This window comes from Heptranchias perlo, chromosome 2, assembly GCF_035084215.1.
Source record: "Heptranchias perlo isolate sHepPer1 chromosome 2, sHepPer1.hap1, whole genome shotgun sequence".
NCBI lineage: Eukaryota > Metazoa > Chordata > Chondrichthyes > Hexanchiformes > Hexanchidae > Heptranchias > Heptranchias perlo.
Window position 1 is genome coordinate 59,849,089 of NC_090326.1, and position 13,909 is coordinate 59,862,997.

Below are 13,909 nucleotides of genomic sequence, written 5' to 3' on the forward strand. Positions count from 1 at the left end.
TGTTTCAAACTTTCGGATGTTTCTCTCTCTCTCTCTGTCTTTTGTTCTGGCTGTTTGTATATTCGGTGTTCCTGTAGGTAACATCTCTCTGTCTGAACACTTTGATTGCCTTGACAACGGGCAGTTGGAAAGATTATCTGTAATCACCAGGTATTGTTCTCTGACTATAAATGCAGTAACGTTCAAGGAATCCCACACTTCACCTGACGAAGGAGAAAGCCTCCTAAGCTTGTGATTTTCAAATAAAACTGTTGGACTATAACCTGGTGTTGTAAGATTCCTTATAAAAACATAAGAAATAGGAGCAGGCGTAGGCCATATGGCCCCTTGAGCCTGCTCCACCATTCAATAAGATCATGGCTGATCTTCTACATCAACTCCATTTTCCTGCCCGATCCCCATATCCCTTGATGCCCTTAGAGACCAAAAATCTATTGATCTCCGAATATACTCAACGACTGAGCATCCACAGCTCTCTGGGGTAGAGAATTCCAAAGACTCACACCCTCTGATTGAAGAAATTCCTCCTCATCTCAGTCCTAAATGGCCGACCCCTTGTCCTGAGACTATGCCCCCTTGTTCCAGACTCTCCAGCCAGGGGAAACAGCCTCTCAGCATCTACCCTGATATTGAAGCCCTCGCAGAATCTTATACGTTTTAATGAGATCACCTCTAATTCTTGCAATACTTCCTTACTCCTGTACTCCAACCCCCTTGCAATAAAGGCCAACATACCATCTACCTTCCTAATTGCTGTACCTGTATGTTAACTTTCTGTGATTCGTGCACAAGGAAACCCAAATCCCTCTGAACACCAACATTTAACAGTTTCTCACCATTTAAAAAATATTCTGTTTTTCTATTCTTCCTACCATAGTGAATAACTCCATCTGCCACCTTCTTACCCACTCACTTAACCTGTCTATATCCTTTTGCAGAATCTTTGTGTCCTCCTCACAGCTTACTTTCCCACCTAGCTTTGTATCGTCAGCAAACTTGGATACATTACATTCAGTCCCTTCATCTCAGTCATTGATATAGATTGTAAATAGCTCAGGCCCGAGCACTGATCCTTGTGCCACCCCACTAGTTACATACAGCCTGCCAACTTGAAAATGACCCATTTATTCCAACTCTGTTTTCTGTCCATTAACCAATCCTCTATCCATGCTAATATATTACCCCCAACTCTACAAGCCCTTATCTTGTGTAACAACCTTTTGTGTGGCACCTTATCAAATGTCTTTTGAAAATCCAAATATACTACATCCACTGGTTACCCTTTATCTAACCTGCTAGTTACATCCTCAAAAAACTATAATAGATTTGTCAAACTTGATTTCCCTTTCATAAAATCATGTTGACTCTGCCTAATCAAATTATGATTTTCTAAGCGCCCTGTTACCGCATCCTTAATAATAGATTCCAGCATTTTCCCAACTAATGATGTCAGGCTGACTGGTCTGCAGTTCCCTGTTTTGCTACCTTCCGGTCCACTCGTTGCTGGATATCTGCTACTCCCATAGCTCGTGACATCTCTTATAGGACCACGAGTTCTGCAGAGAAGAGCTATGATGAAGCACAGATGAAGTCAGGGATAAGAATTGAGCATGCCATTGGAATTGGAATGCTGGTGCCTCAATAGTTCGTCGCAGTACGTGCCCAATATCATCTTGTGAATTGTGGCAGCATGTTGTGTGCTTCACAACTTTGCAATCAGTGAAGGATTGATGGTGGATGTCAAGGGTTGATGGTAGATGTCCCAGAGGATGCGAGAGATGGTGACACTGTTGATGATGAGGATCAGACCCATGAAGAACAGGAAATATGTGCTGTGGCTACTGCTGCTAGACAGCTGAGAGCTAGTCGCATTCAACATACCTTCACAGATGAATAGAGCAGCATTTGGATCTGCCTCCTCCCATCTACCTCTCTATTGTCGCAGTAAAATCTTTGCTCCTCACAGCTAGCCATCACATCCTATTCCTGAGCTTCAACATCAACACATCACCTGTTTCTCATTATCCTACAAGAGAATTAAACACCAAGCAGCCCTTATATCAAATATTCCAGTGATTTATTGCAATTATTTTCAAAAGCATTACTTGTTTTTTTTTCATGTACACACCCGTTGTGACCACGCAAGCTTTTCTCTGTTCTAGTGTAACAATTCTTCTATATGCCATCTGAGGGCCTGGAGCCTGAGATATAGATGGCTGCTGCAAAATATTAAGAGCCTCTTGTTAATGGAGGTGGCCCTTTGCTCAGGGCTCCCAATTCCTAGGAGGGATATGGCACAGGCTGACTCTTTGTCATGGGCTCTTTGGCAGCTCGGTCCTGCAAAGATGTAGACTTCCATGGAGATCTGATGCAGTGCTCCACTGTGTTGCTGCTGCGATTGGAAGCAGACTCTGTGACATGCACACCAGCTACTCCACTGGTTCAAGAACAGGATTCTGGTTACCAGCAATCTGTGAGAGAACAGACCTCACAAAATCAGAAAGAACCGTAAATTTCTGAGAGAGACAACTGAATGTACTACAGCCCCTCCATGATGCTGCCCTCTGTAGTTTTTGCGATCCGGTTGACTTTGACCTCTCCAGATAGTCCTCGAAGACCTGCAGTCCTTCATTCGGTACCTCCACATTGAGTTGCCTGGACGTCTCATGAAGCAGAGAAAGGTTTGCAGATATTCCTGTAGGTGCCTTACAATGAGGTGAAACCCTCTCGGATATTGGTGAACAGCAAGGCAGCGGACTCTACTGCTATCCCAGTCTTCTGCTACATATCTTGCGAGAGGCCAGGCAGAATCTCCAAATGTGTCTGAAGATCTGCAACCTCCTTCTCTTAATGGCAGGACTCCTGGGAGCATCATTGTTTTCTCTGCACTTGTCTTACACCTCTGGTTAGTTACATCAGGCTTCACTTCCACATCTGCATCCCCTGGCTTACTTGTGGTCTGTGTCTCACCATGACCAATTATCTGTTCCTCTTTGAGTGAGTGTCTGACAGGGTGAATGACAGGGTGGATGTGATTGCCAGTGTTGCCAGAGGTAGAATGGACTGCAAGGTCTTGGTCTTCAGCAATCTTCTCAGCTGCCTCATGGTTTGCAGTGTCTGAAGGATATAACAGTATTATTAACTTCGGTCTGCTTGAGCAGCATGCTATGTTAATCAATTACTTTACATGGATGTCTTATGAGCAACGTAATAACTGATGAAGAGATTGAAGAATACATAGAATCATTCAATAAAAAACAGGTATATGTTCCTACAAACCCATTGAAGATAAGGAAACACCCAGTTCTCCATGTCCAACTTCAGGGCCAGTTAGGGCGGCCGATCAGGAGAACCCCTAAGGAAAGTTTCGGCAATGGAGCCCATATAATATCCCAAAGGGCATTGTTTAACTGTTGTGTAAAGGAATAACCCTTTGCTTCACTATGATTCAGTTATTCATCTGAAAACACACTTAACTTTGCTGACCTAGTGAGGTCATTAAACTTCTTCTGACACTGCAAGGAGGTCTTTGAATTATGGAGGTGTCACTTACAACCACAGCCACTTCCTTCTACATGGCCAGTGCTGCTGCATGTAATGGCTTCTTCCCCAGTATTCCAACAATTGCATCCATACTTTCTCTAATTTGTTACATCAGGACTTCCACATCAGCCTTACAGAAGTTAGGTACTCACATTTTCCTTTCTGTTGCACCAGCCATTTCACTCTGTCTTGAAAAGGTCTGCTCAACCAATTGAATGCATGTAATCCTTTAAATACAAAAGTCAGAATCATAGAATCTTAGAGCACAGAAGGAGGCCATTTGGCCCATTGTGTCTCTGCTGCCTCTTTGAAAGAGCTGTCAAATTTAGTCCCATACCCCAGCCTTTTCTCCATAACCCTGCAAATTAGTTCTCTTGAAGGACATGTCCAATTGCCTTGTGAAAGTTCCTATGGAATCTGCTTCCACCACTCTTTCAGGTAATGCGTTCCAGAGCTTAACAACCCTCTGTGTGAAAAGATTCCTCCTTATTTCCTTTCTAGTTCTTTTGCCAATTATTTAAAATCTGGTGACTCTGGTTACCAACCCACTTGCCAGAGGGAACGGTTTCTCCCTACTTGCTCTATTAAAATCCCTCATAATTTTGAATACCTCTATTAGGTCTCCCCTTAACCTTCTCTGCTGTAAGGAGAACAATCCCAGCTTCTCCAATCTCTCCACATAACTGAAGTCCCTCATCTTTGGTATCATCCTGGTAAACCTCCTCTGTACTCTCTCCATGGCCTTGACATCCTTCCTAAAATGTAGTGCCCAGAATTGTACACAATACTCCGGCTGAGGCCTAACCACTGATTTGTAAAGGTTTAGCATGACTTCCTTGTTTTTGTATTCAGTGCCCCTATTTATAAAGCCAAGTATCCCATACGCTTTCTTGACCGCCTTATCAACTTGCCCTGCCACCTTCAAAGATTTGTGAATATATACCCCCAGGTCCCTATGCTCTTGCACCCCCCTCAAAATAGTACCATTTAGATTATACTACCTCTCCATGTTGTTCCTCCCAAAGTGCATCACTTCACACTTATCTGCATTAAATTGCATCTGCCATCTGTCTGCCCATTTCACCAGTGTGTCTTTGTCCTCCTGAAGTCTGCTACTATCCTGCTCACTATTTACTACGTTGCAAAATTTGAAATTGTACTCCCTATACCCAAGTCCAGGTCATTTATATATAACAAGAAAACCAATGGTCCTAATACCGACCCCTGGGGGACTCCATTGCATACTTCCCTCCCGTCAGAAAAACATCCATTCACCACTACTCTCTGTCTCCTATCCCTTAGCCAATTATGTACCCAAGTCACCACTGTCCCTTTAATACCATGTGCTTCTATTTTCCGAATAAGTCTGTTATGTGGTACTTTATCAAATGTTTTTTGAAAGTCCATATATACATCTACTGCACTACCTTCATCAACCCTCTCTGATACTTCATCAAAGAGCTTCATCAGGTTAGTCAGAAACAATACATAGGGACAAAATTAAATGGTATTTGGAAAAGTATGGGCTAATAAATGAAAGTCAGCACAGATTTGTTAAAGGAAAATCGTGTTTGACTAACTTGCTTGAGTTCTTTGATGAAGTAATGGAGAGGGTGGATGAGGGTAGTGCGGTTGATGTTGTGTATATGGACTTTAAAAAGGCATTTGATAAAGTACCACAATAGACTTGTTAGCAAAATTAAAGCCCATGGGATGAAAGGGACAGTGGCAGTGTGGATACAAAATTGGCTAGGGAACAGAAAGCAGAGAGTAGTGGTGCACAGTTGTTTTTCAGATCGGAGAGAAGTATACAGTGGTGTTCCCCAGGGGTCAGTATTTGGACCGCTGCTCTTCTTGATATATATTAATGACCTGGACTTGGGTATAGAGGGTATAATTTCAAAGTTTGCAGATGACACTCGGAAATGTAGTAAATAATGTGGAGGATAGTAACAGACTTCAGGAGGACATAGACAGACTGGTGAAATGGGCAGACACATGGCAGATGAAATTTAACGCAGAGAAGTGTGCAGTGATGCATTTTGGTAGGAAGAATGAGGAGAGGCAATATAAACTAAATGGTACAATTTTAAAGGGGGTGCAAAAACAGAGACCTGGGGGTGCACATACACAAATCTTTGAAGGTAGAAGGACAAGTTAAGAAGGCTGTTAAAAAATCATATGGGACTCTGGGCTTTATTAATAGAGGCATAGAGTACAAAAGCAAGGAAGTTATGATAAACCTTAATAAAACACTGGCTAGGCCTCAGCTGAAGTATTGTGTTCAATTCTGGGCAGATTTGAGGTGATCATCAAAAGAACCAGAGGCGACATGAGGAAAAACTTTTTTTACACAGCGAGTTATAATGTTCTGGAATGCACTGCCTGAAAGTTTGGTGGAAACAGATTCAATAGTAACTTTCAAAAGGGAAAAATTTTACACGGCTATGGGGAAAGAGCAGGGGAATGGGACTAACTGAATAGTTCTTTCAAAGAGCTGGCACAGGCACAATGGGTCGAATGACCTTCTCCTGTGCTGTATCTACTATGATGCTATGAATTTGCCTTTAACAGATCCATGCTGGCTGTCCCCTATTAACCCAAGCTTCTCCAAGTGAGAATTAATTTTGTCTTTGACAATGGTTTCTAGTAATTTTTGCACCACTGTAGTTATCAAGTTTATCCCTCTCCCCTTTTTGATCAGGGATGTAACATATGCAATCCTCCAGTCCTCTGGCACCACTCATTTATTCAAGGAGGATTGAAAGATTGTGGTCAGAGCTTCTGCTATGTCTACCCTTGCTTCCCTCAGCAACCCTAGGGTGCATCCCATCTGGACTGGGTGACTCGTTAACCTATTTAGCATCTCTTTTCTATCTATTTTTATCCTATCCAATATCTCTACTCCCTCCTCCTCTATTGCAATATTAACTTCATCCTCTTCTTTTGTGAAGACAGATACAAAGTATTCATTCAGTACCTCTGTCATGTCCTCTGCCTCCACAAGAACATTTCCTTTTTTGTCCCCAATTGGCCCCACCATTCCTTGAACTATCCTTTTACTTTTTATATGTTAATAAAAGATTTTTGGGTCCCTCAGTACTATGCTGGTGTACCAGCCTATATTTTGTGCTCAAATTTCTGGAGTGGGACTTGAGCGTACAATCTTCTGGACTTAGAGACAAGAGTGTTACCATTGAACCACGGCTGACATCTAAAGTACTTCTATTCTTGCTGTATTTTGTGTTCTGTGCTGAAACTCTGTAGGATTAATAGCTTAGAGCACTGACTACAATGGACTGATTCTGATTGATCTGAGGCTAAACTGAGCTATAGCACTTCAACACTTGTTTTATTTTCAGTACTGCTGAGCTGCAGTTTGTTTAATGACGGAAGCAATGTACAGTACAATAAGGTTTATCTCACTGTAACCTATATAGAAAGAAACCGAGAGCGACCCATGAGTGCCCCTTCAAGCTTGACCGCAGCAACGTTTACTACAGTATTATTCAGCATAAAACAGACACTGCACTATTCTGGCAGGAAGCAGGATGTTTATTTTTGATGGCCATTTCCTTTTCAAGTTTCCTTATTTTATAAAGCGGAACCAAACTCGTGCAGGCTGCAAGAAGGTTGCTGATGTGCATGATCACACAAGTCACAGTTAAATACAATTCACCACTAAATATGTATTTACATAAAAGTAGCTGGACATAACATACGGGTGAAATTCCTCTTTAATGTAAACTGGGAGAGAGGTTGTTTTGCTCCCTAATTAATGGCCCAGAAATGAACTTGCGGATGGCTTTGCTTTGGAATGTGTGATTTCTGAGGATGGGTTTAATTTGTGGGTCACTAATTATGGAGAAAATCTGCAGCAAAGTTATGACAGTGTGTTGTGAAAAGTTTTCTGCTTGTAGATGTATTTCTTCTCCTCCCTTCCCTGCCCAGCAAGCTACTAATGCCAGGTCCAATGGGTCTGAAGCTTGCCCGCTCTATGTAAATTAATCTGGCCTTGCAAAAAAATCATACGGAATCAGTACATTAATGTTCGAGCAGGTGCTAATAATGCTTTGCCCAATCAGAGGCCCAATCAGAGAAGCTGTACTTGTATTCCAAAGCTCTGTGTTGAGTGCTCTGTACATGCCAACTGTATCTGTAAACACAATAGGTAAACTCATTCACTGGGGCAGAAATTGCTCAGAGCGGCGAACCAACACTCTTCACTGCTCCATAGGTTTATACTAACCCCCTAATTTACCGTGGTCTTTTCATCGGGCACTTCCTCGAATAGGGAGTGGAGAAGAGCCCAACGTCAGTTCAAGCAAAGCTAGGACCCCGGGAGAAGCGATCTCTGCCTCGACCAATCAGATCACAGCATTTTTGACAAGCTGCGTTCACTGTCTCTGCAGGCTTGGAGCGTTAAAACAGGAAGTGAAAGGCACAACATTAAAATCAATTATAGACAGCAAAAAAAGAGAGGGTAAGAAATCATTGAATTCAATAAAAGAGACTGAAGGGAAAAGTAAAACAACTTTTCTTATTTTTAAAATTTTTTAATCTTTTTTTAATGACCAAAAACTATTAAAATAAGGAGTAATGAGACTCCACATTTTTAATAGTTAATTTTTCGCTGTTTGGCAGTCATTAAGACTTACTGTGCTGTTAAAACATAGTTTAGACCTGTATTTTTATGCATACCTGTTTTGTGGCGTAATTAGTTACTTTCCAGCTGGGCAGATAAGCACGTTTTCACTTTTTCAATGCTTTCTCTGATTGCAGCGTGCGGTATAGCTTTAACTCGAAGCTGTCATATCACCGGCGGACCAGTAGGAGCAAGTTCTGGCTTTCTGCGTTTCACTGCGCATGTGCGAACTCCAGAACTTGCTCCTCCATTTTGCCACTAAGGACGGAGAGCGCTGTTGAGCTCACCGTTACTTTGTGAGTGATTTCTGCCCCATCGTGTCTTATAAAATTAGATTTTTAATCACACCAGTGCCTGGGAAAGAGGAGAGCCATATCTCACACGCAGTCTTCTGTCAATACAACTTTTAACGCTGTGCACAAATTGGCAGCCCTGTTTATTACAACATGTAAACAATTTTACAACACCAAGTTATAGTCCAGCAATTTTATTTTAAATTCACAAGCTTTCGGAGGCTTCCTCCTTCGTCAGGTGAACGATGTGAAAAACCTGACGAAGGAGGAAGCCTCCGAAAAACCTGACGAAGGAGGAAGCCTCCGAAAGCTTGTGAATTTAAAATAAAATTGCTGGACTATAACTTGGTGTTGTAAAATTGTTTACAATTGTCAACCCCAGTCCATCACCGGCATCTCCACATTATTACAACATGACCACACTTCATTTGCTGTAAAGTGCTTTGGGACATCCTGATGTCGTCAAATGCAAGACCAGGCCAGATTGACTCCATCCCTAATTTTTACTTGCCCTCTGTGCAGAAGCAGCCAACCACTGCCCCATTCTGCAAGAATGAAACCACAAACTTGGCATATCGGGAACTGTGAAACCGTGTCTCAACACTTGGTAGAACAATACTTAAACATGTTGCAGAAAGCTCACAATGTGTCGGAATATATTTTTCGCTACATGTGCCAGCACTAACCCAATGCTAGTAAAATTCCACAATGTGACACAACATTGGAGTAATGTTGATAGTATAAAGAAAAGAAAGAACTTGCATTTATATCACGCCATTCACGACCCAAAGCGCTTTACAGCCAATGAAGTACTTTTGAAGTCACTGTTGTAATGTAGGAAATGTGGCAGCCAATTTGGGCACAGCAAGATCCCACAAACAGCAATGAAATAAATGACAAGACAATCTGTTTTTTTTAAGTGATGTTGTTTGAGGGATAAATAATGGCCAGGACACCAGGAAAACTCCCTTGCTCTTCTTCAAATAATACCATGGGATTTTTTTACCTCCACCTGTGACGGCAGACAGGCCTTGATTTAATGTCTCATCTGAAAGACAACACCTCCATTAGTACTGTACTGGAATGTACTCAAGTCCCTGGAGTGGGACCTGAACCCACAACCTTCTGACTCAGAAGTGGGAGTGCTACCACTGAGCCAAGGCTGACACCTTTATGATCAGTAAGCATGATCCAGATCACAAATACATTTAAACTTGTGAAGCTGCTATTTTTAAGAGTGACATATGTCAAAAAAGGCCCATTCTAAAACCAAAAATAGGTGATTGTGATTACTCAATGAATGACATAAGGCAGTTTATGTGGGATTGTGGACTGCTGGAGGAATCTGGAAGTTGTCATTTAAACCATACTTTTGTCATGTGTCTCTGCTGGTGCTAATGGAATGAAAGGTCACACACTGCAGCGAGAGTAGCTATTTCCTGTGACAGGGATCTATCTAAGCTTTGTCCACTCTGGGCAATGTAGCATTTCTTTCCATCCCCCCTCCACAATTCACCTTTCCAAAAAATAATTCTGATGCATAAAGTTCAAGATGTAATATGACAAAAGTTATATCAAATAATACTGTACTCTATTAACTAAGCGGATCATATCCAGAATCAGGCAGGATTTCATTTGCAGGCAGCTCTTGGAAGATCAGTGGGCTATCTGTGGGATCTGGAGACTTCTTGCAGTATAGTGTGCCATCTAGTGGCTTTTGGGGCACATCATGATTACCAAAGGTAAAATGGAGGGAAAAGGGATATAATCGGCCAGATTTTGCTGTAAAAATAATGGTGAGACTAACAGCATTCACCGTTATTTCTGTGCAAATTGTACAGCAACTTCCGGCGAGTGCACACGCGCAGTTAAACGCGGAGGCTCTGACCATCATTTTCCAATCCTCATTGGATATAGACATGGTGCCAGAGGATTGGAGGACTGCTAACGTTGTACAGTTGAATAAAAAGGGAGCGAGGGATTGACCAAGTAATTACAGGCCAGTCAGTCTAACCTTGGTGGTGGGTAAATTATTGGAATCAATTCTGAGGGACAGGATAAACCGTCACTTAGAAAGGCACGGAGTAATCAAATACAGTCAGCATGGATTTGTTAAGGGAAGGTCATGTCTGACTAACTTGATTGAATTTTTTGAGGAGGTAACAAGGAGAGTCGATGAGGGTAGTACATTGATGTAGTCTACGTGGATTTAATCAAGGCTTTTGACACGGTTCCACATGGCAGACTTGTCAAAAAAGTACAAGCCCAAGGGATCCAAGGGAGAGTGGCAAGTTGGGTCCAAAATTGGCTCAGTGGCAGGAAGCAAAGGGTAATGGTCGACGGGTGTTTTTGTGACTGAAAGGCTGTTTCCGGAGGGGTTCCGCAGGGCTCAGTACTAGGTCCCTTGCTTTTTGTGATATATAATGATTTGGACTTAAATGTAGGGGACATGATTAAGAAATTTGCAGATGATACAAAAAATGGCCATGTGGTTGATAGAGAGGAGGAAAGTTGTAGACTGGAGGAAGATATCAACTTGTCAGGTGGGCAAATAGAATTCAATCCAGAGAAGTGTGAGGTAATGCATTGGGGGAGGGCAAACAAGGCAAGGGAATACACAATAAATGGGAGCATACTGAAAGGTGTAGAGGAAGTGAGGGACCTTGGAATGCATGTCCACAGATCCCTGAAGGTAGCAAGACAGGTAGACAAGGTGGTTAAGAAGGCATATGGAATACTTTCCTTTATTAGCCGAGGCATAGAATATAAGAGCAGGGAGGTTATGCTGGAACTGTATAAAACACTGGTTAGGCCACAGCCTAACTGTGTACAGTTCTGGTCACCACATTACAGGAAGGATGTAATTGCACTAGAGAGGGTGCAGAGGAAATTTATGAAGATGTTGCCAGGACAGGAGAATTTTAGCTGTGAGGAAAGACTGGATAGGCTGGGGTTGTTCTCTTTGGAACAGAGGATACTGAGGGGTGATTTAATTGAGGTGTACAAACTTATGAGAGGCCTAGATAGAGTGGATAGGAAGGACCTATTTCCCTTAGCAGAGAGGTCAATAACCATGGAGTATAGATTTAAAGTGATTGGTAGAAGGATTAGAGGGGAGCTGAGGAAATTTTTTTCACCCAGAGGGTGGTAGGGGTCTGGAACTCACCGCCTGAAAGGGTTGTAGAGGCAGAAACCCTCAACTCATTTAAGAAGTACCTGGATGTGCACCTGAAGTGCCGTGACCTAAAAGGCTACGGACCAAGTGCTGGAAAGTGGGAGTAGGCTGGGTGGCTCATTTTTGGCCGGTGCGGACACGATGGGCTGAATGGCCTCGTTCTGTGCCGTAAATTTTCTATGATTCTATGATTCTAAATCCGGAAGTTGCTCTCCGATATGCGATCCTCCTCCGTAAGCTCTGTGAAAACGGCATCTCAAAATCTGGCTCCCCATTCAAAAGAATGGAACGGCTTTAAATTCCTGCACTGACATCGTAGATATGGACTAATCTCGCCAGAAAAGGTCAGGGCTTGTCCATTCTGCTGTGAGTACCCTTTTAACGGCATGGTAAGTCTTAATGACTGCCAAACATCCTCTCTGGCACTGAAAATTAACTTTAACAATTGTCGACTCTCATTCCTTCAGATTTTAATTGTTGTTGGACATTTAAAAAAAATTAAAATACATTTTTATTTTTTTACTTTTCCTTTCTGTCTCTTTTATCTCTGCCTTTTAATCCAATCTTTCTTTTGCTCTCTTTATTTCACTTTCTTTACTTGATTTGACATTGAATTCACTATTCTAAATCACACTTCCTGGTTGAGTCTCTGCTTCTTGACGATGCTTCAATCTGATTGGTTAGGGAGATATACAGCTGCTTGCCCTGTTCACACAGGTCCCAGTTGCCCTGTAGAGGGCGCCGTGCTTTTTGGCTCTCTAATTTAGAGGAAGTTGCTGTGCAAAAACTCATAGAAAGTCTCTCTGGGCAAGTGCAAGTCTAGCGAATGGCAAACGCTGTTCATTCGCCGCTCACAGGAAAATCCAGCCCAATGAAATGTACATTCTCTGCACTGTGTTGAATGGAGCCTGCTGTAAGCAGTGCTTTGACTGGTGAAACACCACAAATAGTAAGCAGAACATAGCGGGGGTGAAATTGGTCTGTGCCACTAACTCGAAAGAGGCTCTGAGCGAATTGGCAGGCCCTTTATCCACGGGAAAGAAAATTTGGGCGCGGCATAAAACGGGCTGCCGATTCGCTATGAGCCTGTTTTGTGTTATTGGCATAGACCAATTTCACCCCCAGCATATCCAGACAGCTGAGGTGATAGAGATTATACTTTTCAGAATAACTTGCTGGGACTATACCATTAAGCAATGATATGATTAAGCAATCGCTAGAAGCTATTGTTTCAACAAGCTTCACTCTGTTAGATCAGATAAATACTTCTGCCTCATACACAGTAAAATGGGCCTAATTGGCTGCCTCCAGCAATTCCATAATCACATAATTATTTATGGTACGGTCCCATTGAGTTATTCTGACTAAAGAAAACTAGGATCTCCACTGGTGGACCGACAACCTGGAACTTCCTAAAGTGCAAGGAAATTGTGCAAGGAAATTATGGTGAAAGCTATTTCCACCCCACTTCAGTGTTTCAATGGCTTCCCCCTCAGCTTCCTTGTACTTCTGCAGCTCGCCTGTGAATATGTCAAAGTGCGAGCCAGTGGCTAAGCGGCTCTGAGTTTCCTATAGTTGGACTACTGCTGCGTCTGGGTGAAGTTAGGCACAGTTCAGTGAGGCGCAGCAGCTGTCAGGATCGGCTGGAGATCTTTAATTTGAGAATTTTGCAGATAGAAAACTATTTTTAAAGCTGTTTTTTTCTTGCCACTTTGCCTACAATTGCCTTCACTCGCTTCAGACTGCTTCACACAGGGTTGGCCCATTGGCAGATTTTACATCGAGTGATATCAAGTCTAACGCACAGAAACAGGCCATTTGGCCCAACTGGTCTATGCTGGCATTTATGCTCCACACGAGCCTCCTCCTGCCCTACTTCATCTAACCCTATCAACATACCCTTCTATTCCTTTCTCCCTCATGTGCTTATCTAGCTTCCCTTTTTGCCTCAACTACTCCTTGTGGTAGCGAGTTCCACATTCTAACCACTCTTTGGGTAAAGAAGTTTCTCTGAATTCCCCATTGGATTTATTAGCGACTGTCTTATATTTATGACCTCTAGTTTTGGACTCCCCCACAAGTGCAAACATTTTCTCTATGTCTACCCTATCAAAACCTTTTATTATCTTAAAGACCTCTATCAGATCACCCCTTTTCTTTTCTACAGAAAAGAGCCCCAGCCTGTTCAGCCTTTCCGGTTAGCTATATTCTCTCAGTTCTCATATCATCCTTGTGAATCTTTTTTTGCACCTT

The 13,909-nt window shown here is 42.4% G+C and overlaps 1 long non-coding RNA gene across 2 annotated transcripts; it reads right to left on the minus strand.

Moving 5' to 3' along the window:
- Nucleotides 1-2,074: 2,074 nt before the first annotated feature.
- LOC137333577 (uncharacterized) lies at nt 2,075-8,338 on the minus strand. 2 transcript variants are annotated; one of them, XR_010965932.1, is made up of 4 exons: nt 8,245-8,338; nt 7,805-7,956; nt 3,696-3,770; nt 2,075-3,117 (listed from the first exon to the last, which is right to left on the minus strand). It is a non-coding gene; the product is annotated as an uncharacterized lncRNA (long non-coding RNA). The 2 variants fall into 2 exon arrangements; XR_010965933.1 differs by lacking the exon at nt 3,696-3,770 and having other exon boundaries at nt 7,793-7,956.
- Between the last annotated feature and the right edge of the window lie 5,571 nt (nt 8,339-13,909).